Source organism: Folsomia candida, unplaced genomic scaffold (genome assembly GCF_002217175.1).
Source record: "Folsomia candida strain VU population unplaced genomic scaffold, ASM221717v1 Fcan01_Sc001, whole genome shotgun sequence".
NCBI lineage: Eukaryota > Metazoa > Arthropoda > Collembola > Entomobryomorpha > Isotomidae > Folsomia > Folsomia candida.
In genome coordinates this window covers 19,320,355-19,345,959 of record NW_019091193.1, presented here as the reverse complement: position 1 = coordinate 19,345,959, position 25,605 = coordinate 19,320,355, and the positions used below count along the sequence as shown (strand labels likewise).

The 25,605-nt window shown below is 39.3% G+C and overlaps 1 protein-coding gene and 1 long non-coding RNA gene across 4 annotated transcripts in view; one reads left to right on the top strand and one right to left on the bottom strand.

The window, feature by feature from the left end:
- Positions 1-25,605, top strand: part of LOC110842441 (semaphorin-1A) — a 90,963-nt gene that overhangs the window by 6,583 nt on the left and 58,775 nt on the right. The gene's annotated exons all lie outside the window — the stretch shown is intronic.
- LOC118433931 lies at positions 22,012-23,601 on the bottom strand. Its single transcript, XR_004833682.1, has 3 exons — positions 23,100-23,601; positions 22,692-22,969; positions 22,012-22,622 (listed from the first exon to the last, which is right to left on the bottom strand). It is a non-coding gene; the product is annotated as an uncharacterized LOC118433931 (long non-coding RNA).

Sequence of the window (25,605 nt, the reverse complement as noted above, 5' to 3'; positions counted from 1 at the left end):
TTTCTTCGTTCATTGTATTGTTCAGTGTATTATGAAACCAGAGTTGCACAATATGGATACACAATTGGATTGGATATCCAATTTGTTGTTGGTCTTTCATACACCCATGCGTTGTACTTACGCCTCCTTATGCAAGTTTCTGATTTATTGATGTGGATTCAGAACTCAAACTGCATATCATCTACATATTCATATTTCATGGAATGATATGAAACCTATACTGCGATGCTAACTACAAATATTGTACTAAATATTTTTGCGTTCCAACTGATAAATATTTTGGCACTTCTTCAGCTTGTATTGTCATTTATGTGTTTACATCATTTACCAATAGTATTACTATAAACTACATACTTAAGATAAGTAGTCTATCTGCGGCTGTTGGGTAAACTAACAATGCTGAGTTTCCACTCTCCAAGAATGACTTTACATAAGTGCATCACAAAAGAAAAGAACATCAAGAACATCAACTTAAAGTTGTCATCCATTCGCCACTTTACTTCTCCGCTCAGCACCGAAATCTAGTGTGTCTCTTCATGTCAAACACATTACTCATGCATACATTATGACACGTGCTATGCGCGTCAATATTTGGAGATGAGATGCCTTTTCATTAAATCCTTTCTTTCGTTCATTCCCAAGCTGGAGTGTTTTTTCATTGTACAGGAAAAGCAAAATAATCCCAAAAATTGTGTTATAGAAATCTGGCGAGAATGCTCATATTGACACTAAATGAATAGCCTTCTGTCTTAGTACCGACGTTCGATTTCATCTGTGGGAAAATGCGTGACGAATTCGAAGGAAACGCGATATGCGAATCGATCAGTGAAATATGTATGGATTAGTAAAGGATTTACGTAAGTAATCAGTTATTGTCAATCTGTTGAGTTACAGAAGCCTTCTTTTGCATGAGAAGACAAATTATTTACTTGCATTGAAAAGCAAAATAACCAAAATTGTTGTTGCTGAAGACAATTCAATGTCAATTTGATGTCTACTTAAATATTTTAAAAGTAACAGAAGCTCTCAATTCTATAAATTCTTGTCTACTTTTGATATTTCGAGTCCATCAACTGCTGCCTGCTGTGATTTTAGATTTATAAAGAAATGTCAACAAATTTCAAAACACTTGGAGCAACGAATTCTGCGAAAAGGAAGTTATTGTTCCTGGTAAGAACACATCCGATTCGGAGGCTACTGCTTACTTATTGTTATTTCCATCTTACTTGACGCAAGAATCACCCTTCAGGACACCTCGTAGTATATGTTTATGTTGCGTATGACTCTTCTTTGCTGGAAGTTGGCTGCATGACCAGCGTACCAAAAGAGAAAGTTGGGAGTTCTCAGTTTGTTGTTTGTTTGATTTCCTTGTCAATCTCATCATTTTGCGCTTCGAGCTATGTCACATTTCGAATGACATTGCGGTATTGTTGTTCGGCTCAGATTTCTGGGAATGGTTGAATGATCTGGATCTAATCGTTGTCTCGCCTTTCGTTGATATTTTATGCCTTTGTTTTTGTCTGTGAATTGCAAAACCCCATGAAAGGAAATGTACATATAGGGTTTCATCTTCAAAATACTTCAAAGACCAACAAAATAGAATTCGAAAATTGTGAAAGCTGGAAAAACTAAACTAATTAAACATTCTTCACTTCAGTCTTAATAAAACTTTTCCCCGTCAGTTTTGAGATATGTATTTTATAAAAGCCTGAGGAATTTTTATGCGGATTTTCTCCACAATCCCGAAGGTCAGCCCTAGCACAAAGTAATAAAAGTTTTGAATGGGTTGGGTCTATGTTGGTTGGTCTGGCTGACTTGCTTATTTGGACGACAATATTCAGATGGAAAGGCATTCAATGTTTTCTCTCCGTCTTGCGAAGGTTCTTCTCTTTCTATTGTGTCGTGGATGGATTTGTTGAGCGTTCATCTTTGTCGTCGTCGTTTGTTCCACCCTTGGTTTCGTTTGATATATAGTCCTCGAGCGAGGAGTCGTGGTGGTGGCGGCGGAGAAAGTGGGCTGAGATTTGACACTGAGAAACAGGGAGATGACAGTTCCGTTTCACTTGGACTTGTCGTAGATTCTACTTTACTTTTATAAAATATATTATAAAAGTAAATGATGATATTGAAATATTGTGATGACACACTTTCATCTCAACAGGATGAAATGACGCCTGTGAGCAAAAACTTGGCTATTTTCATTTCCATTTCGTTTATCTTGTGCCAAAGTATTCGAGACACGGTGGAGATTCTGCACATTCTTCTCTCCATCTCGTCGAGACGACTCAAGGGATTAGTTGCGAGGGAGAGAGTTTACATGATGCTCTGTTGATGTTGTGCATTGTCCTGTTGTTCTTTCCAACAACACTGCGGATGTAGTGATGTATTATTTTGTTGTAGTAGTTGCCTGGTTGAGACGAAGGAAGCGTCGGTAGCAGAACTCCTACGTACGTACGAGTTCTGCAGTCTTGGATCGGGCGGGGTAGCGGATAAAGATAAGATATTTATCTTTATACTTGCTTAAAGACTCGCTTCACATTTATGTACATTACTTATTCCATTATTATTGCGGATGTTGGAACTTTCTCTGATTTTGATAAATTGCATTAATTTGGAGTGCTGGCTCTCAATCTCAATATTTTTATGAGCCTTTTATCATAGACAACCCACTAAGGTTAATGACCGTCTGCCCAGAAAAATAGAACAGAGGAAACATGATCCGGTAACTCTAACCAAACTAAAATATTAAATTACCTTCGCATCTTATTTACTTCCGCACCAAGCCCTCATCACTTGCTCCTGGATGATGTTCAGCTTATATTTTAACAATGAAAAAACATATCCTGGCAATATGCGGGTTGGTATTTTGGTAGATTTTCGATGTAAGACAGAGGTTGAATGTTTCTATGTGCGTAGCTGTGTCGTTGGTTGTTATATTTATGTACATACATACATTCCTTTATCTCTGCAGTTCATCTTTCACTCCAACTTTTCCATGTTCCGGGTGCAGTTGTTTCGGAGAACATGGATAATTCATGGCATTGTCATTGTCTGTCCAAAAAATAGAAAGATTTTTGAAGGGAAAGCACTTGGTAAATTCTGATGTGCTGACAGAACAAGGATTACATTGGTTTTTGTTTATTATTTATTTTTAGTCTGCACTAGTCTGCAATGAGTGCATCTACCTACTTATGCAGCACAAGTACTCACCTACTGATCCGCATTTTTGTTGCGATTAAAAATGAAATGTAATTCTACAAAAATTTTGTAAGTACTTCAGACTAAAGATGTACTAACTACATATGTGCGAGAACAATCAATTATGCAATCTATCTCTTTCTAAGTGGGCTTACTTGATTGCTGTTTAAGCTTAACAAGCTTAATTAAATATTCCGAGCAAGTAAGAATTCTTAAGTGTATTGAACATTTTTATCATTTTGTCAATAGGGCCGGAGAAAGTTGATGCGTTTTAAATATGTGAGACACAACTCACGAGTTGAAATTTTCTTGTTTTAATGCTTAGGAATATATAGCGGAATCCAAATATTCTAAATACATAAAGTGCTAGTTGAGACACGGGAGAAATCAGCATTTCTAATGTCCATTCCATATATTCAGTAATATTTTGTACAAGCTCGTTTCAAACTTATTATGGCACGAGTCAACAATTACAAACATCATCGTGAGAAATTCCATAAAGACAATAATTTAAGATTTTTTCCTTGGTGCATGAAGAGCTGCAAAATGAGAGCTCTTCTACTCTTTTTTAATAACAAGAGAGATAACGAGAAAATACCCATAGATGTAAAAACAGGAAAAGTTTTCACAAGACAAACCCTTCTCCTACTCATCATCGTTTTTATCATTAAATGGAAAGTTTTCTTTGTTCGTTTGTACACTGCACAGTAGCATCATATGTACATACTTCTGTAGCAACTCTTGTACACAGAGCAATATTGCTGCTGCCTCTTCCTAATTATACACGAATGACAATGGAGCAGGAAGGAGATGAGTAGGGTTGGACGACGACGACGATGTTGTCGGGTTTGTGAGAACATGCGGAGGGAGAAGAAGTAATTTATGCGGTGCAGAATAATAATTGTTGGAATGGAAAAGAAGATTGTGGTTAGTCCTCTCGCATTCAAAGTTTGTGCTCTTAATAAGAATTGAAAATTAGAATGCAGATGCACCCGACTCTGGAAGTGCAATGGCAATACATCTAGTCGCGTGTCAATGTCATTAAAATATCGTGGTCGCGGGAGGGGGTTGATTTAGCTCCTGCTGCTGCCTTGGTACACGCATGCCGAGGAAAAAGTGTTGGCGAGGGAGGATTTTGTGTTACTTCTTTTAATTTCATACGGGTTGATGACGGTGGGAAAAATGCCTATTGCCATTAGAAAAAAAGGAACGAATCTCGGAATTAAATTTATCAGACTCACATTCGTACTTGTTCAGGGGGATTTTCTCGCAAAAGAAATGAAAAACTGGACACATTAATACTAGAAACAAGTAAACGCTCTGGGTGGATGTTCAAGTCTACATTCATGTGTTTGTAGATAAATCTTGGTATGAAGAGAGTAACTTTTAATCCGAGGAGGGATGGTCTTCTACATACATCTCGCCGTCCTTTTGGCTTTGACTCTGGAGCAGCTTTGCTTTTACTTGGGTATCTGCTGCAAATGTTAAATAAAAGTTTCCATTTTTCACTCCCAAGATTAATTATAAAGACGAGTTAAAACCGAGGACGACAGCTATCAGAACAAATCCTTTGGTCTTTTTCTTGGTGGGAAGACACATGAGATTTTTTCCTCCTACTAAAGAAAAGAAAGGCGGATTTTCTTAAGAGTCAGAAGATAAAGAACGTGCAAGCCGAGAACATTGCACTGAAGGAAGAAAAGTTTTGGCTTTGGTTCTTCCCTTCTTGCTTTTCCTTTTGTTAAATAGTTGGGCAAGAATACACAGTGTTTAATTTTATGGGTTATTATATTTTACGTACATACTTAGGCCTATTCTAACCAGCCATGTAAGTAGTTACAGATTGTAATGCACCCATGATGCAATAGTCATTAATTAAAGTGTAATCGATTTCCTTTGATCTCTATGCACAGCAAAATAATGTTGGGAACGTGATCTTGTCTCATCAACCAAGTAATTCTGACTCGAATCAGCACTTTTTTATTCCTCGGGCGACTGGTGAAAGTTGCAGTGAAATTCTACTCGTATGACGCAAGCCGATGAGATCCAGTCGGCGGATTCATCTTTGTCAGGTGGAGGGTGAGAGAAGGAGAAAGAAATCGTGATGGAGGTAGACTTGGTTGGTTGGTGCTCCTGTGTGTGCAGGGGGATCGTCAGAAATTGGTTCTTGGCAAGGTAGAGCAAATATCTGTACTGTCTCTGTCCTGGCTGGTGGTTGGAGTAACAAAGTGTCCAATCGAATGTCGGTAATGTGGACGATGGTCCCTTATCATCATTATAATTGGAAGAGGAGGACGGGAAGCGAATGATGTGGATGTGCTGGTATTATTTATAGTAAGCTGCTGGGTAAGATAGATTGGCTCCGAACATTGGGAGACACTCTGCCATAATAAATTGTGAGCTTTTCCTTTCCCCGGCACCAACACCCTCCGTCCTGCCGATATTCCCACCCAAGAGAGCAATGCATCGGAAGGAAGCTTGTCTGCCTGCTTTGGGGAATCACTGTGTAGGTATTATTGAACTAGTTAGTCCCCTGCTCCCAGATGTACCAAGTAATTACGTACGAGTGTTGGGTTTCATTGTCTAACCTGTAGTCCCCAAAATATGCCGGCTATCCTTCTCCGTCGTGTTCCTATAGGCTCGTGCTCCCAGAGATATTTTGAAACGCGTTTCCAAATTTCATCTTGGAATTTCATCACCAGCCTTCCGCTGCATTAAGCTCGTGGTTTCATGTTTAAATGTCACTTTCCCCACAAAATCAGTGCATTTCCCCTTTTGAATTTAGCTCATCAGAATCATCACCAAGTGCGGGAGAGGAGGGTTTCTAGTTAATCATGTATATGCACAGAGATCACTTCCCTTCCTTTGCTCCGGGCGTGTAGAAGTTCAATTATAGCAAATGAAATAATAATATTTGTGAGGTGGCATCACCAACACGTCGCAGATAAGACAAAGGTTAAGGTTGGGGAGTCCACTGTCGGGAATTTCCACCAACTATACGGCCACCAACTTGTGTATATATTGAGCAAACCACTATGAATCTTGCCTCCTCATGCTTCTCCTCTTTATTTATTTCTCTCCATCTCCAGCCACCCTCAAATATATTTAATAACAAAAGAGAAAGTTTCACTTGATCCAGATCTGATTTTGCTCGCTCATTATAAATTTGGAGTTCTGAAGCAAGCACAAAACTTGGAGTGTGGGTGAGGCGAGATTGTGAAATGTGCAAATCACTAAACGATTGTTGCCAGCTCTTTCCTTAATTTGTTCTTGGAATCTCTGAACTTTGACGCAATTAGATTCTGCAGAATTTATCCAGCTCCTATGTACTGCGCTAAATACATACTGCATCTTGGCTGCTCCATCTGGGGCGCAGAATATCTGTTCAAATTTATTACAAGGTGTTTGCCCAGTTTCAGATATGCCCTACAAAAATGTCCTTCTTCAAACAAAGTTGTCACATAACTGGGCCAATTTGAATTTGTAATTTGAGAAAGTTTGATTTTATGCAAATACATTATCGGCAGTTCGGTTTTGCTAAAGTTACGACATACGCCAATATTTAAATTGAAACCCAGTAACTCAAACCATCCGCAGATGACGATAACAAAGGAAAAAAATCCTTGCTGATAATGCGTTATGAGTTTTAGAAGTTAGTAGCAGCCTGGTCAGAATTCATGCAATTTTAAACGTGCATATTTTGCATTGCGTAAATATGTATCGCTCCTAACTCGTCCTCGCGTGGTGTGATTTACTCTGGTTGGATTGGCAAGCCGAAATTTGTTGCGGTCCGTTTGGTTCACCGTTCGTTTTCCAAAATAAATCTGAGGCTGGCGAGTGAGTGAATGAAGAGAGGAATGAGCCTTCCGTTTTCTGCCTCCCTTTTATATTTCACGTTTGAGTTAGAGTATAACTTTCACCACAGCGAAGATGAGGAGATGGTAAAGTGTCTCTGCAGTACACACGCCGTGGTGGAGTTGAGTGAATGAAAAGAGTGGCGAGGAAAGATGAAATGGAAGCTATATTTAGCCGGAATAGGTTGAGTTGTCTACAGGGGCTGGTCGGAGAATGGGTATAATATTAGTTTGTCACAAATGGAGGTCTGTCAACCATGCTCAATATCATCTTTTAACCAAATCCCATATTATTACTTTGCTGAATTGGTTCTGTTGAGGTTTGGTCTAGGTGACTGCATGGATGCCTTGGTGAGATTTTGGTTTGTCTTGAGCTGACGTTCAGCCCGTCCCATCCCGTGCTACACAAATCATTCTTTCTCCCGCTCCTTCTGCCTCAAAACATTCCCCTTTTTGCAAAATCATGAATTCCTCTCCTCCCGTGGAAAACATCTTTCCTTGCTTCGACTGACTTGAAACAAAATGAAATTTCTCCTTCATTTAAACGCTTACACGTAAACCTCACTAAATTGAAATTCTTGGCTTCGTTTTTATGCTAAGACATCATCATGCCTCTGCACGCTCCAAATTCTTGAATGGATTGACGGAAAATAACCTTGAGTTTTTAGTGGGGGTACAACAATGCACCAAACCAAAGTGAAAGTTTCCATCTAATCCGTCAATCCCAAGTTAAACCGTTCGTTCTACAAATAATATAAAAAACCTTGCTTGGAAGGAAGGAAACTCGGGAAGAAAAAAAAAACTTTGTTTAGTTTGAGTTTGTTGGCATTCGATTCGATTCTTCTCAACTTTAACACGGGCGAAGGAAGGATCATTATTACCTCCCTGGAGTGGAGAGAAGGAGGAAAGGACAGGAGCAGCAGAGCTGTTTGTTTAGGAGCTGCGGTGTGCCATTCATTCGGAAAGTTCAATGGAATTCAAAAAAGTGCCCGATTGAACGCAAAAAGGGTTTCGTGCGCATATATCGTATCTTATCTCAAAACATTTATGCTGACTTTTCAATCCTCGTCAGACCAAGAAGATCACCACAAAACGAAGCCAGGAACTCGCTTGCTCTCCTATGAATTTCTATTTCAGAGTTGCTGTTGTTGTTTTTGTTTATGGTGGTGACCTGGGGCATTGCATAGGATTAGGCAAGGACGTTTCGCGTGGGTGGATGGGCAGGAGTTTCCACGACGTACCTTTTGTTTAGGTTATTAAAAAGTCGAGAAGGAGAAAATGTGTTCAACTGTTAACTTGAACCGCACCTTGTGTTTTGCATGCAGTTAAGCAACGTCTCTGTATATTCTTCCGAATTTTAAATTCGTTGTCTTTTGTAAAAGGATATGCGAGTAGTAGGGAATCACGCACATTTTGAGCCATATATTCGGTTGTCCAACAACTCCTCAGCCTACTGATTTCACAACTTTACTCCCGTTTAGTATAATACTAAATTAGCGTGCAGGAATAAATCTTTGGCTTTTCAGCGTTTGACTTTTCAGCATTGGGCTCAGGTGAGATGGAGTCGTTCCCGCAATGGAAAACTGGATAATATTTAGTTTAACTTTGCATTCTAGTACAACTATTGACGATGACACATGCATGCATGAAGTATTTTCCATAAATTGTTCTAGTAAAAGTATCGCAATGCTCTAACCATATTAAATTGAAGCAATATATTTATAGCTAAGTGGCAGTGTCATGCACCCTTTGCTGAAGTGGGAAGCACACTCAGGTGATGATTTAAAAGTGCTTTTAGATTATTAAAAATTGTTGGCATTGTTGAGATTTTTTGTGCGCATAAGTAGAAAGTCATAAAATGATACTGGCAAGAGAGTCTTTTCCAGAAAATGGAATAGATACTGAGGAATTATGAGATGAAGTGAGATTTGTGAAAGATGAATCCCATTATGAATAAGTTCACTGAACATGCAGTCGTCTTCAAGATGTCGTAAGTCTGTAATATATTTAGTCTTTGACGACTTTGGTTGCTCGGTTCACGTCGACATGTAAAGATCTATGCTGCTAAGCTCTATGTGTAGGTAAGAAGTTTCCTCTTCTTCAAATAAGAAGACTGGTGAGATGAGAATAGGAAGCTCATATTACCCTTTCCCATCTACTTTCCTCTGATGACGGTGCCTGCCAGGCTACAAAAAACTATGGTGTGTCCATATCAGCACAAAAAGCTATGGAAAAACGATTAGTTTTTGAGAGGAAAGGAAATGTTCATCATCATTATCGTGCGAGTAGAATATGAAATATAGCATATCAACGTCTTCCTCTTGACATTTGATATATTTTATATAAGAAAGGAAATTTTGTTCTCTCAGAGCTATTCCCCAACCGACTTTAATGGTTACATCATTTAGGAGCTCTGAGGAACTTTCTCTGTGCTCTGTCTCAGTTTTTTTAAAGAATAAGAAGTCAAACTAGTTCAACGTCTGATTCATTTCTGGTTTTAGTTTACGGTCAGGCTCAGTTCTAGCAGGTACAATACACACGCATAATGGGCCCTTTGAATCCGGAGCTAAACTACCAAATGCCATCATTGTCCTTTCTCTTGTTGATGTTCATTGTTCCACGTGCTGGTTAACTCAAATCTGTATTTTAAGCAGACAGCAGCGGTTGCAGGATGATGATAGGGCTACTTTGGTAATCACCCTATGCATCATGCTATAATACAATGCCAATACTTTCACCAAAGGAACATCCTTTAGTTGCAAAGTTTGTATCTAAGGCCACTTCATCATTAACTTTCCATCACAATGGGGGCTGACTGACTACTTGGGTATGACCTGGTTGTGTAATTGCATCGCATAATGTTGTCTTGTGCACAGTGTGGTCTGGACTGGAGTGAAGAGCAAGTCAAATCTGCTCCATCATACAAAGGGCTGACCATGCTGGAGAAAGCTTTCAGTGATATTTGTGCTTGAAAGGGCGTACTAAATTATGCAGTGTGTACACAGCCGGTTCGTTACACTTCCACTGGTGAAATGGAAGGTCATCATCATCCCGAGCTTGGGCATGGCACGGCAGAGAAAGTATTGACTCAATTCTACCGGTTGGTTGACTGCAGTCGTGAAATAAACGACTCTCATCATTTCCATTTCCCAACTTGGATAGACATGTCCCGCATTACATGTCGGAAACATGCAAATGAATGAACCAGACTATGAGCCTCGCACTTGTTTCTCTACTCGTTTGCTAATTCTGTAAAGTTAATGTACTGCCCGCTTACAAAGGTAATGAGTTCTAAAAGACTCCCAGGCAAGGTAGATCAAAGCTTCAAAGGCTAAATTATTAGTAGGAAAGAAGAAGCTCATAATGTCCTCTGATTCTGGCGGTGCAAACTACATAGCCAGGAGGAGGAGTGGTGGTGGAAAGAAATAAGATACCGACCGATAATGTGCCCATGTAAATAGGTTATTATGAAGGTTTACAGACGTTGATAAGTGGATAAATTTAAATTCAGGTTATTTTGTGAAGGAGGTAAGAACTGGATGTGTGTCTCTCTTCTGTCTAATTGAGATTGGAAGTCATAAAATATTTTAGCCCTTGACGACAACGATGACGACGAATTTGCTCTAATCCTCTGACTGAATTTGTGAGCTGTGCAACAAAGTGTGAATTGCCATCCTTTTTCATCTGATCCCCAGGCAATATTCCTATTATGATAATATGCGCAAGGTTAGGTTTATATCACATAACATCTTCAACACTCTCCTCCTCCTGGAAGGAAACGTCGAGTAAAACGAAGTTAAAGCTTGTCTTTAGGGACTTTTCATCATAATCATCATCATCATCACCGACGACGGATTACGTAATCAACCAGGGTGTGTAAAACTAAATTATGTACATGGTTGGTGCAAATAAATGCAAGAAACGTGTGATTTTTTGTAATAATTCGACCTGATTAGATGTTTTAAGATATTCAAGGTTATTTTGTTTTAATATAAGGGGAACCCCTCGTTGATTGAGACGCATAAATACTTTCCCCTTGGAAAGAAAGTTGGCGAACTGTTGTATGTATTTCGGCTGGTAATGAACGAGGCGAAACGGCAGCGACGATCTGTTTTTGAAGTACCATGGTCCTAATTAGGATTTAATTTTTCTTTGACCAATCCTTATTAACCCTCGTCCTCACCACTTTCTCTCTTCAGCTGCTTAATTTCTTTGGTTCATAAACTTCGTTGGGAAAGAAGTTTGTTAAAGGTCGACTTTCTCAACTTGAGCTCAACTCAAAATCTAGAATTGAGATTAAATCCCTGAAAACGGGGCGAGTGAAAGGAAAGCTGCGTACCAGGACCATCAATCAACTCATTTGGTTTCGGTTTGTTCATACACAGGAAATTATTGCCTTATACATGTGGCGCAGAATAAATGCATTAAAATCTTGTTATCCGACTTTTGCTCTCTTGGTCGTCATGCTGAGTCAGACTTTATGCAGATCTATCACGCTTCTGAAAATCAAGTCTTAATGGCTTCAGGACTTTGCTTTCGATTGGGCAATGGGTAGAACCACCTTATCTTAACGGAAGGATTAGTTCTGTGACAGGTTAGGCGGTGCCACGGACTGCTGTGACTTGGAGGAGAGGTTCGAAGGAAGGTTGAATAAATGCATTCATAGAGAGAGGTTGGCGATTAGGATTTAATGTGACGCCTTAATAACAAAATTTACTTGAGGCTCCACAACTAAATCCGGTGAAAGTGTTTGAGAGAAATGTCACTCATGTCAATGGCTGCGAAGAATTATTCCGACCGGAAATGAAATTGCGGGCTCTACCAAATGGTGAGTGTCCCCAGTAAATTTCAACGTTTCAACAACTGATGTTCAATCAAGACGAAATTTGCGAACACACGAACAATGCAACCCGCATGCATAGATTTATGCATGTAATCTCCCTCCAACCAACAGCGTAGTGCATGTGCATGTATTTACATAGGTCTTACTAACCGTACTACACACAGGCTCTGGTGTGTGCTCCAAGTCCAGTATTCCATAGGCCATGTGGCACTGCAGTGCTGCTTGTTAGTTGGCATTGGTGATGGTGTTGGTCTCACGGGCGGATTTGGCCTCAGGAGAACGAGTGAAAGTCACACATGGGGACTCCATCCCCTTTGATTTATGAAGATTGATTGCTTCCTTCTACCGACGTAGGTTGCTTAAGCTTTGAATTATGCAAAAGCAGTTTTTGTTTCTTCTCCATCTCAACAAACTGACTGGGTGGGGAGTCTCCCTACCATATGCACACCTACGAAGCAGTAAATTTGCTCACCTCTGGTCCAATTTACATGCTAGTTTATAACTTGAGTTACCTTATCGGTCTCGTAGAAAAGCTTGTAAAGAATTCATGTTTTGTTGCGGTTGATTCCTTGGTTTGTTGTTTGGGTGAAAGTACGGTATGCACAATATGGCTGTCTCATTTACATGCTGACAAGTCGCTCCGCCACCCGGGCTTGACTGCGACTTTACTTGTGATCAAACGCGTTTGCAATATGAAGAGAACATGTGTCATCCTGCCATTCTCTTTACTCTCAAGACTTGACCAATCATGATAAAATTTCAGATATATAAATAACAAACAGTAAACAAATTTAGCTTAGGCTGTAAAAGTGTGTATCCAAATACATCAAAAAAGTTTTCCCTTCAAGTGTCGGACGGTTTATCGGCAGGTTTGGCAACAAATCCTACTTGATGCAATGAAAAAACTAAATGAAACCATGAGCCCTCTGCATATTTCCCTAAACAAGTATACTACGAAAGTAGGAAAACCGAGCCCATAACATTTTTGCTGGTTGGGAAGCGTGGATGGGTGTGGGTGGGCTCTATTCTAAATATGTACGGTTTCGTGTTTACAGTCAATAATTTTGAACTAGTGTAGACAGACATCAACAGCATCAATGACTAATATTAATGTATTTTGTTTCATTTCATTTTCCTTTCGGCGTGGAATCAAAGAGGAATTTTGATGGAACCGGAGCAGCAACATTAGACGGGTTTTTATTCCGTGCAGTTTGAAAGATGGTGACGGCGGTTTGAATTTGAGATGAAATATATTGACGTGTCACCAGGGATTGTGTTCCTTGAACATATTTAGAAGAGGTATGCATGTAGAAAGGTGGAGGTACGGTGTAATCTCGTGTCCTCCCTTTTGTACGCACACACTTGCCTGCTTTCACTCTTGCTGCACTACGGAGGATGATGAGTTGCAAGCGCAACGCCTCCTCTGCTGCTGGAACATGTGTATGTTGTTGTGTGGATGGATTGAGTAGTGTGGTTTTATAGTTTGGTTAGGTGGGAGAGTTGTTTTATGCCTGATATGCCCATAAACTGGAGTATAATTACACCCAGCAGGGTAGGAAATCGATGGTAAGTTTTCTACTAAAATATTAATGATGTCGAATGGTTAATGGTCTCTCTTTATCGGAAAGAGCTTAGATTTCATTCATCTACCCAGCACGAACTCCAACAATGAATTCTACCACTACTATGTCTGTCAGACGTAAAAAAACGGCTTAATTACAACCACCATCATTTCCCCATCGAACCCAAGCACTCTATTTTTCTCCACAAGCTGCAACATCGCTTCTTTAAAGATCTGGTGAAAGTTTGATGAGAGAGGAAGCAAGTAGGTGGCCTACTACCAAGGTTTAATTACTCTTTCCGTTGAAGTGAACCGCCAGTAAAAAAAATAGGATAAATGTTGATGAATTGGAACAAATTATTTGGTCCCCTTCCATGATTACGAATTGATGATCGCGATGTCGAGCAAGTTATTCACAAGGCAAACCAAAATGCTCAATTCTAATGTAACTTTAATTTATTTAGCTGCATTTTTTGCTCATGCAAATAAAGAAGTCGGTTCCACAAAACTTGTGAGTAAATATATAAATGGTTAATTGTATTTTAATGGTGGTAATAATGCCATATCGTTGATCAATAGCAATTTATTCCTTTGTGCGTATACATAGGTTTAAACCTAATGAAAGTGGGAATAAAATGATCAACCTTTAATAACCGATCAATGAACCGAAATTGAGGTTGTCAAGCCTGTCATTACAGCTGCTGATGTCTTATTGTATTCATCATTAACCTTTAGGCAGGGTTAGAAAAAGACTATTTAAATTTCTTACCCTCCATACTTTCCTACTCACAGTGAGGACGGCCCTCAGGTTTCGAGCATGAAAATTAAACCACTCATAACCCCTCAGCCCCCACATGGTAAATGGTACACAAGGAGAACGACCTCCCCGTACTTTCACTCTGGTACTGAATACTTGAGAAGTAATAAATGCCGACTGACAGTATAAGTGGACGTGTGGAGCAGCCACATATAGTTACATATTTAGTGTATTTATGTATGTGTGTAGCTGGCCCGCACCCTTTGTATCATGTTACACACACATTCACCACCGAGGCCAGCCACTAGCATGTTTGGACTCACTGTCCTAATGGTGCCCATGTGCTAAGGTAATATTGCTGCGATATTGATGTTATGGTACGGTTATTGTTATGCTATCAGCCATCAACATCAAGTATACAATTGTGATTGTTTAGTTTGGCATTAGCCGGACTGGCAAGGAACTTCTTTTCTTGAGTAGAAATCTTCCTCTTCAGCTTTCACTCAGAATAATGGAGTTTGACATTCCACATCCTGAGTTTGGCTGGATGACATAGGATAGTCTGCAGTGATGGGACTTTGTGTTGGATGAATGAACGAGTGAGCATGCACCCTACAAAAATCCATAATATCCATGTATTTTCTATTATGCTTGCATTATCATTTTGTTTTGTGAGAGTTCAGTATCCGTTACATATTGCGTGCTCTCTGTCCACGATGTTCTTCGTCTTTGTGGAATTCCATCATTCTTTCTTCCCGACAAACGTGGGTTAAGTCGTGTTGCTGCGGTTGCTGGTCGTTTCTTCGCAAGCTTTTGATGTGAAATGCGACATTCATGATCAATCAGCGTGGTCAACTCTTGTCTAGCATCCAGCCATGTATTATTATTATCATTATTACTACGAAAGTTCCTTGTGCCTTTATTTCCTCTCATTTGTCATATCTATATATCGAATTTTCCCCTCTATCTCCAGATATATGCACAGGCTGGTCTTGCTTTGATTATGCTTAAACTAGCTCGATCACGAGATCACGGCCAACATTAAAGATATTTTTCTCCGGTCAGACTACATAATATTATGTCATCCTTGGCGTACCAAGTTAGTTTAGTTAGCTAAGGAGTTGAGTGACTCAAGCGAATGAGTTTCTTTGAAGTCAGAATACTCATTTCCGCTTTCTCTTTTGCTTTGGATGTGTGTACGACTTGAATTAGTTGCTGAGGGTTGTTATTGTGCGGCAGTGTGTTGTATCTGGATACATAAATGTATACATACAGCAGAACACACGCATATACATATATAGGCGGATTTATTGACTTTGGGTGGTTGGCAGGCACGCGACACGAACATTATTTCGCTGGAGACCTGCATGACTGCACTCTCATGTAATCATTGGTGCACCTCTACGGACGTCCTTGTGCTGTGCCGGCAGTTGGAATTTCTCTCTCCTGTTCTCCCTTGAAGTGGGTGGAGTCCGTCGTGAGTGTTGTAGTTGAACATGGGTTTCGTTTGAAACTGGATATTGATACTTGAACTCAAATGAGTGTGATGATGATGCGAGTTGTACTTCTGTACGAGCATATCGTAGCGAGTGTGTGGTGGGGTGGGGATCTCACATGAATGCACTTCAGAGATTTTCGTGTTAAATTTGTGTTATTATTAAGGTTGCACATGCACTTTTGGAGTTCGTGGCTCTTCTGAATCCGGAAAAGTTTGTAAAAGTATGTATGAAGAATTTTCCTGGAGCATGGTTCATTGGAGTATTTGTTTGACTGCGGTTACATCAAGCGCATTCTCGGTGCTTCACAATGTCGTTGAAATGATGGGTTTCTTTCCACTACAACTGAGTTTGTAATGGCGTGAACTACAGGAAACTCAGATATTCAAAATATGATAGGAAACAAATTATAGTTGTGTTGAATTCATGAACCTGGTTTAGTTTGTTGTATATTAACCGGACAAACCGAAAGGGTAACGCACACAGTTGATTCATACCTTTATATGTAGCTTACGGTAGTGTCAAAAAGCAAAGGATTACTTGATTACTTTCCCAATGAAACAAAATATTCATTCATTCAGGATTTTGGCCAACTAATGATAGTATTCGCCTGGATAAATTTGTTGCCTCCGTGCTTTGTTGGTGTTGCTCTTATTCCTTACAAATTCTTTAATGTTGTGCATGTTTTATTCAGGATTGTGATTGTATAATTTCACGCTTATCATGCTCAGCCGTAGGACTGAGAATTTTAATGCTCGTTCCAATATCAATTGAGCGAAACAGAAATAAAACTGAGCTCATTAGTACCTTGCATGAAATTAATTGAGTGCATTTGTCGATTAATGGAGTCTTATCACTACACGCCCAGCAGTTTAGGTAGCAGCAGCGAAGGTAAAATTAAAATGCAAATGGCAAAGTTAGTTGTCAAGCTTGTCCCGACGTTGTTGCAAGACTCCATTTACGACGTATGCATTGTGAATTGGCTTTGACAACCGATTGAACGAAACTTGTTTTGCACCACTGCTGCTCTGTCCATCGAATTTTCACACAGTAATGACTCTGCATATGAAAGCTGCAAGTGTTATTTATGCATACTTGTATTGCGCGTGTATGTATGTCGCTCTGGACAGCATATTATATGTACATATGCATGTAGGAATCGGTTTACACGTAGGATTGACTTTTCCGTCATATATTCCATTATTTTTTATACAATGGAAAATTCGGAAAATTCTGCTGCTTTCTCTTCCTTATAAATTGTAACATGCGAATTAGGTAAAGCTAAATGAGAGAAAAGCCTGCGGGCAATAACAATGCAAACAAATGCAAAACCAGCAAGCGTCACGGCTTTCCCTTTAACAACGTATTTATGGTACCGTTTCACTTTGTTTTGTTGTTTTGTTCATTTCTTCTTGATTTCTGGTTCCCAACTGGCGAATGTGAAGTGAATGGTGAATTAGGGCGTAATAAACATAACGTACCACACATTAAAGAATTCGGCGGTGTACGTATACGGTCCTTCGTGGGGACTGGGACAGAAGAGCTGTATTGTTCCTTGATGTGTAAGTCAGTGGTGAACAGGCGTTTTGTTTAAAAGGAAATTTCTGTCGTGATCATGATCGTGTATGTTTATTCCGGAGAATGTTTCGTTTCTTTTTGTCAGGAGTGAAATAGAAATACTTTTACTGCTAATGCCCTGCACGAGTACTTTGGGCATTGTTAGCCGCCTAATGCACCACATTTATATTCACAGGCACAACATCCCTAAAACGTAATGGTTACGCGGTTTGTAAAATGAAAGTAACAGTGTTTATTATATATTGTGCAGAATTTTGGATTTATTCCAACGTACAAAACCATCAACCGTAAAAAATACACGCGTGGATATGGACATTTGTGTGTTTGTATATCACAATTGAACGAAATTATTTACTTCTTACACTTCTTACCAAATCAAACTCATTGTTACTGCATTGATTTAACTATTGTATTTGTGAATGCTGATTCTTTGGCTAACGATTGCAATAACTTACTGGCTCCATGCAAATAACTAGCCCAGCATTGTGGTTTTCTGATAAATCAGAGTCAAGTCGATGCAGAGAAACGGGAGTGATTTTCTTGATCCTAGAAAGAAATGGATTGGAGAAAGTCATGAAATAAATTCCCTGGGAAATGGAACACATTTAGTTCCTTGTGTATTTCTTCTAGTACGTGGATCGATTGAAGGGAACGTTATTGTTATCCTTAGCTTTAGTTACCTATACCCTTGTTATCTTCGTCGCAAGTGTGATTATGATGGCGAAAGTTTTAGCTTTCACCAGTTGATTAAAACCATTTCTTTGGTTGCCTCTGTGCCACTGAGGGATTCTACAAAATTGGGGGTGCGAGTGAGTGGAATACGTGTAAGAATTTAGAGTAGAAAAGAAAGTAGCACATGTTGGGAGCGATGACAAATTTTCATCATTTGTCTCAGACTGCTCTTTGTGCCAACAAAACGCAAAGTGCTGTATTTCTTGGAAGCAAAGTTAATATTCAAAATTGAAGAGCGTTGAATTGATTTCAACAGAACGGCTGCAATTTATTTGTCCTGAACCAGGAAACGTGCTTTATACATACATACATACATATACTCACACACAAACGTGTGAAATTTCTCACTTTAATCCATTAGTATATTTTACTAAAAATAATGTTTTTTTTTATTGCAGGTAAGAATCGTCCGTCCTTATATGTCTCCATTCGTAATCCTGAATGTCTGTTTGTTGCTGAAGGTCCACATGTAAAGTATTGTATTGCACACATATTGCATATATTAGTTTTACTAAACTCATATTGCAGTAAGGATGACAAAGAGTCGAGTAAGTTCATGAGTAGAAATTTAATTGACCATGCTGTGAATGGAGTTATATCCATCCATGATGATAGACATACGTATGTTAAGTCAACAAAAGAAGGCATTTTAGCATTTTGGCCGTCGTCGGGTGGATAAAGAAAAAAAAATTCTGCGTTGCCTTTGCGTTTGTATTCATATGAAGTCTTCCGTACTTGGAAGATTTACTCATTTTTATTCCACGAGAAGAAGTGAAAGTCACGCCAAGTAAGTCGTATTCAAATGTGTCGTGTGCGTGTGCTGGTGGTGTGATATTCTCCCCTCAGTCTCCTGTCTATCCCTTTTTGAAAATTTGATACTTCCAAGTCGTACATATTTATATGTGAAACTGCGTGCAGTGCATGTGTGCGCCTCCGGGTTCTATCATCGAATGTCGATATATCGTCCAGCCCCGTATCAAGGAATGTCGATGTCACCTCCGAGTTAGTCAGACTGCTAACCGTGCTAAAACAAAGTTAAATGGTGGATACTCGTCTGCGTCGTGCACTTACTTACTTCACACTTCACACGACCAAATTCTACTTGTTAGTTTAGTTTTAGAGACTGGGAGTGAATACATTTGTTTGGCTTGAGTGAAGTACAGAAAATCCCAGAGGTCCCATTTCAAATGGTCGTCCTTTCTTGGCTGTCCCAGATGTCCAATAGAAAAATACGTATTGCTCTCCACTACGGCTAGCTAAACTCAATTCAAAGGGAAGAGGAAAAGCTGTGGATAGCACATATGTGGGTGGATCGTCAGGAAGTGGTTGTTGGAATGACTTGGCATTTCCCATCCACTGCTTGCCTGCCGTTCAGTATAGCGCCACGACTGGTGGTAGATCTTATAAGTCCATCTCACGCCACACCACACACGAGATCTTTCTGACATTTTATGAATGTCTTTGCACTCCATGCTTTAGGGCGAAAGTTGCAGACCTAACCAAATAACTGCACACAGCAACCAAAAGTCAAATGGAGTCAGCATTGCATCTTATCATCAAATGGTTCACTCGCACCCCCCTCGCCGTCGTTTCTCTCTCCTTCCTTCTGCCAGAGGAGCAGGAGGGTCACATTCGATTCGGACAAATTGTTATACTTTCTCAGACAGAAGAGGAACACAGCCAAAAAGTTTTTAGACGAGCACATGGCACCCAATCGAGTAATAATGCAGTGGTAGTTGGAGTTGTCGTAGTAGTGAATAGTTTGTACTCGAAATTGGTGTTGGGGTTTGTTCAAGAAAAATAGCAGAATGTCACTCAGGTAAATTGCGTCTTAAAGGGAAACTGATATCCCCTCCGCTCTGCTATGCACGGACACAGTTACGAATAAGTCAGAAAGGGGCTTGATTCGCCCAGACTTTGGATTTGGAGGACTTGGTAAATATATTATACGATGAAGGAATGAACAAAGGCGGTAGGCTTTAGGTGCACGTCGCTAGTCGCTTCTCACATATTTCTTATTTACCCCTGCACCCATGCAATAATAAGGAGTACAAGAAATGTCTGGGAGCATAAAGGAAATGAAATGTAGAAATTGTGGAGGAATGTTTTGCAGTGTGGGGAGAAAAGGGAAATAAAGAACGGATCACAAGAGAGAGAGAGAGCCACAGCTTTAGAGTCAATAGTCTGTGAGGAGATGCCGGCTTAGGAAAAATCGGAAAAATTGAGTTTCCATGTTTGTTGAAATGGATTATAAAATTCAGCCAGGCACTCCACTAGCCTGTTTGATACTACGTTATATACTCGTATCTGGTGGCAGTCGGGTACAAGACACACCAGCCAACCTTGTGTGTTTTTTGTTGAAATACCATGAATTTACTTTCTCCGCAGGAAATTCGAGCATGTGACAGTACGAAATCTAAAAACTTTTGCCAGAATCTAAAACTAGTGGAAAGTTACAGAATATGTTTTTGTGGATGGGCTTGCAGTGGTACACACAAGGCTGTTATGCAGGTAGGTGGCTTCTTATTGTGAGCCCACCGTCATCTTGCAAGGGAATAAATGAACTTCTGCTTGGACTGAATAGAGTCATGAAATAATACTACGTTTATTTATACTCTAACTGCTTAAAAAATAGAGATATAGTTTTCTACTTTTACTCGGGCCGTTGGATTAGTTTCATTCAACTTAGAAAAATAAAATAGCCAGATGTTATTCTAAACAGATTTTAATTTGTACAATTTTGATCCACAACGCTTACAAGCTTTGAACGTATTTACCAGTGTAGCTTTAATGAGTTTTAAAAATATTTGTCATGTTAAATCCCACGCACATCATGAATACAATTTTAGTTTATGTTAATAAAATGAGGAGGACGAATGCAAAAGTAATTTTCAAACTAATAACTGTATGGTGGCAGAAGTCCTTTAGATAGCACATGCGGCATAATGTTATATAATGTTGAGATTCTCGCTTGAAGGAACTGTGCCTAGACATTTTTGAGCTAAACTTGGATGACAGGATGGAGAAGAACGTCAAAGTTTTCCAATACTGGGAGTGAGTGAAGTGGGAAGAAGAGAGATTTCCCATTTTTGAATGGATGACCCCCAGTAGACCAAACTTGCTTCCTCAAACATGTTCCAAAACTCAAAAGGTGTCAACTCAACTCACTCATTCAGTGGACCCAAAGAAGAGGGCTGCTGCTCGACCTAATCCGTATATTGCAAATTGCAATGTTCAGAAATATACAGACAAACACATATGCAGGATATTGTTGAATACTTACTGTAACTATATTTGCAAAACTTTATTCGTACAATTTGTACATTGTAACATAACATTGTTTATCCAGAGCACCCCATTGCAAGGGTTTACTTCGAACTATAGTTGTATGTACGTGTCGTTCAGTATTCATACGCCATCGCTAACATTTCCGCACAGATGACAGGTCATCATGTCTAAATTAGTATTGATGTAAAATGAGTCACGACCACGTTCCAACATACACGACCTAAACTAAACATTTCTCTCCGTGCCGTGGAACAAATTATGTCCAGCACTATTCTTTGCGGGCTTACAGAGTTTTATTGTTTAGTAGGTACATATATATGTATAAGGTGATTGGGTAGTCGATGCTGATGGATTTAATAACTGCATAACTAGTGTTACGTATTCTAATAGGAGAAGACTGGGGGCGATAGGTATCTCACTCGTCATCAACTACACGCAGTTCGACTGATTGATATTCTTCTCCTCATTGATTCATAAAGCATGAACGAACAAATTTATAAAACTCGTGCACGAGACCGTACAACTAATTGACTTTGATATAGAAGAATTATTGGACTAATTTTACGAACTATCATTTCCAGTCGTTTACATCCGGCGATGCTTCCTCCCCCATGTAATGACCGTTAACGATGTCCTTAATGAGATGAGTTGGTGGATTAAGTTTTGTAGTTTTGTGCGCTCCTCTCCCCACGGATTGTATGCTCGTGGTTACGTTTAGTGGAAATATGAATCATGGACGGATGAGAATAATTAAATATAATTCACCAAGAAACATTAAACTGTGACTACCAGAAAATGGGTGCTATGTAAAAGTAATTGCGAATATGATGGCTTCATGTCGTTATTCAGAGGATTTTACAATTTCTTTAAAATAACCAATATCATAATAGATAAAATTTATCCGAGTTTCATATGCATTCATCTTGAACTATTTAAATAAATTATAAATGCACTGCCGCTAAACATGGCTTGGTAAGAACTCCTATTTTGCATAAAAAATAAAATATGGTAATGAGTGTACAATTTGTTTCAAAATCCTCAATCCAATTCGATCATCCGGATCTCAAGTGTCGTGCGTCAGTCTAGCTCATCACTGACTGAGTTTCTACTGAAAGTTAGCCCCAGTAATAAGTTAACTGGTGTAATTTTACTTTGCAGCGTTCCGCGTTTTCCTTGTACTTGTCGAAGTTGAAGGTTCATCTGCCTTGACTGACTCAGCCCGGCTGTGGTTGCGTTGAAAGCGTGGAGGTTTTGGAAGGCGAATTTTGTTCAGCTTGGTTAGTTGAGTAGTTGGGATTGGAGAAGTTGAGAGTTGTGACTGGAATAAATAATTATGATGTGATGTGTGTAATGTTGAGTTGAATTGTGTCCTCATCGTCGTCCTCACCCACTTGAACACGCTCTTTTGTCCGGGTCCTCGTTCTCTCTCTCTCTGATTTCTCGTAATGATCCAATCTTGCTTCACTTCCTTGAACCTACCAACTCGTGTTCACACACAAACCAACAACAATTTATTGCGGGATGATGGAATTTCTAAAATCAAATACTGCGTTATTGTTACATTGCAAGTACTAGATTTATAGCAACCCTGCTGCATTTTCTACCACATCAGCATCATTCATTTACCCTGCTTCTTTCTCCTAGCTCTGATATCCAATTTGTCTTCTGTAATAAACCAAAGCATATTTTGTAACATGAAGTAGCACAATTTTGCAAGGATTTGAGACTGAATTGAATTGCTCAATACTATGCTCTCAGCAGTACATTCGAGAATTTTGAGAATTTGAGTTAATACATTTCTGTAGAATTTCAAGTCCTTTCCAAAGTGACAAGTCGACATGGTGTACACGTGACGAGTTTGAAGTTGGAATCTCTCTCTCTTCAGTTGTTTGTGGTTTGTTTCTGAAAGATTTGAATTGCATTTCACTTCTCGAATTCTATCCATACGAAGAATCTCTACGCTGTTCACGAAAGAGAAAAAGTGCTTTTTCTGCTGTGCTTGTTAAAGATTTGGCTTTGGGTTTGAACACGACTATTATTGGATGTTCAAGATTTGAAGATGTTGGTGAAGTATTGACTGACTGACTGACTGAGCCACCAACGCCAGCGTACACAACTCGCCAGCCATATCACCTCCTCATCCCCCCTTTGTCTCCGTGTGCAGGAGAAACAGCATCTCCGAGTCCTGCAGTAGTATTTTCTCAAGAGCTCTCGAGATTTTATCCCGATTTTTTCTAATTCTCCCCTGTATTGTAGGCCTTGTTAGGCTATAGAGCAATATCAGAATGAGAGGAATACTTGGTGGGATTGTGTGTAATATATGTGAAGGCTTTTCGTCATAGGTCTTCTGTATCCGCTCAAGTTCAATTCTCTTGTCAGCAGATCACACTGAAAACGTCACAATTTAATTTTTCCAATGAATCATTAAATCTGACAGAGTATTATTTAAGCTTGATTAAACAAAAAATAATACATCGAAGAGATTTCCTTAATGCCTCGAGCAAGTTATAAATTCGAAATATGTTTGATTTAAAATGGTCCGCATATGCATTTTTGGTCTTACAATGATTATTCATATGATAAACAAAAAATATCAGGCAGTTTCTTGCTGTTATACAGTTTTGATGTAGAACTTACAAAAATTTATGTATTTCGATCTACAATTTAGATGACGAGTCCCCTTTGTTGGCGAACCACTTAATGAAGCAACTCTATTGATCATACAAGCGAGCTTCTACATAATTTTGTTGTATTATTCCATTTTATGTGGTGGTCGTCTATTAATATTCATAGCGAGATGCATTAAGACCAAAGTTGTTAAGCTGAAGGCAGAAGGGCAGTTGTAAATTTGATGAAATTCAAATTTGTAACGTGAAGTGGAAATGGAATTCGGGCTGGGTCCTGTCAGTGGCTTTTGGCTTGCGACTTTATTTTATTAAACACTTAAGGCGAAACGTGTTACAGTCTGAGTTCAAACTATTGACTTTTGGGGATTAATGGTTAAACCTCCGTCCGTGTACTCCTACTTGAGCATGTGATACAACAACAGCAACCTTCTTTACTACTCATTGGAAATTACGACATGCATATGCAGCAGCAAAATATGAAATATTGCTGTTTGGAGGATTTGGAGGACCAGCACATAGATTACATTACTCGTGCACAAAATAAAGAAAAATGCACCATTCCGTATATGCCTTATTTTTTTCTCTTGTTACTTGGTTGGTGTGTATAATGTGGGCAGGGTCCTTGTGCTATTTTGTATTTGCATGTCTTGTCGGTCGGTCGGTCGGTTGGTCGGCATGGCCTGTCTGCATTTTTTACACTAGATTTTTTTTCTTTTATTCCTCCAGCTATAAATCTCATGACAAGGATACACATTTCCATGTTTTCTTCTGCATTTAAAGTTACACGCCTCCAACGACCCTTCTGCGTAAAGGGTACACAATATCGATTAAAACACTAAAAGTTTTCACTTTTATTAACTTGATTTATATTTTGGTTAATATAAAGTACCACCACCAGCACATTTTAATTTCGAAATTTAAGCCATTTCTTCCCTGCATTTTCTCCATGGGGCACACGAGAAATAAATGAGTCAATTGTAAAAACGGGATAGAAACATGTATGCAGTGCAGAGTAGGAGTAGGGCGGAGGGGGGAAAGCAGTCTACACCTTTCTGTGGAAAAATGAAAGTGAGAAGAAGACTGTGTATGGATACCCTCCTCCGATGCAATCAAACCCGTGAGTTGAGTTTTAGAGAAATTTGGAACATTTATTTGTGAAGGGGAATAAAATAATGTTGCGTTGGTGGCGTACGGGTAAAAATAATGGGTTCGGGTGTGGAAATTGGTTTAATTTTGAGATGATGAAAAGCACCATGCCACCCGTCGTAAGATTAAAGCCTTTTGTGGCTGCATGTTGGTAGCGGCGGTGGTTGGTTTGAGGACGCTGTTGAGGTTGGCAATTAAGTTGCTTTTGTGAGACCCTGGTATGATATGATACATACGCAATAAAGCATATTAGGTGAAAATATATCACCCCAAACGTTCTCACCCTGGAGGTTGAAAAAGGAGTAAAAATGTGCTGATATCACTCTCTTTCTCCGCAAACTACTCTATCCTTGTACGTACATGAAAATTGTGCACAAACATCTTTCGTGGGTCTGCAGCCTATGACGTATGTATAATCGACCTGCATAAATGTTAAATATTGATCGAGCCAGTTGGCATGATCCTTAAATTCAAACTTTACGCTTTGCAGAAAATATGTATTACTAGTTACAATGGATGGTGGCGTGT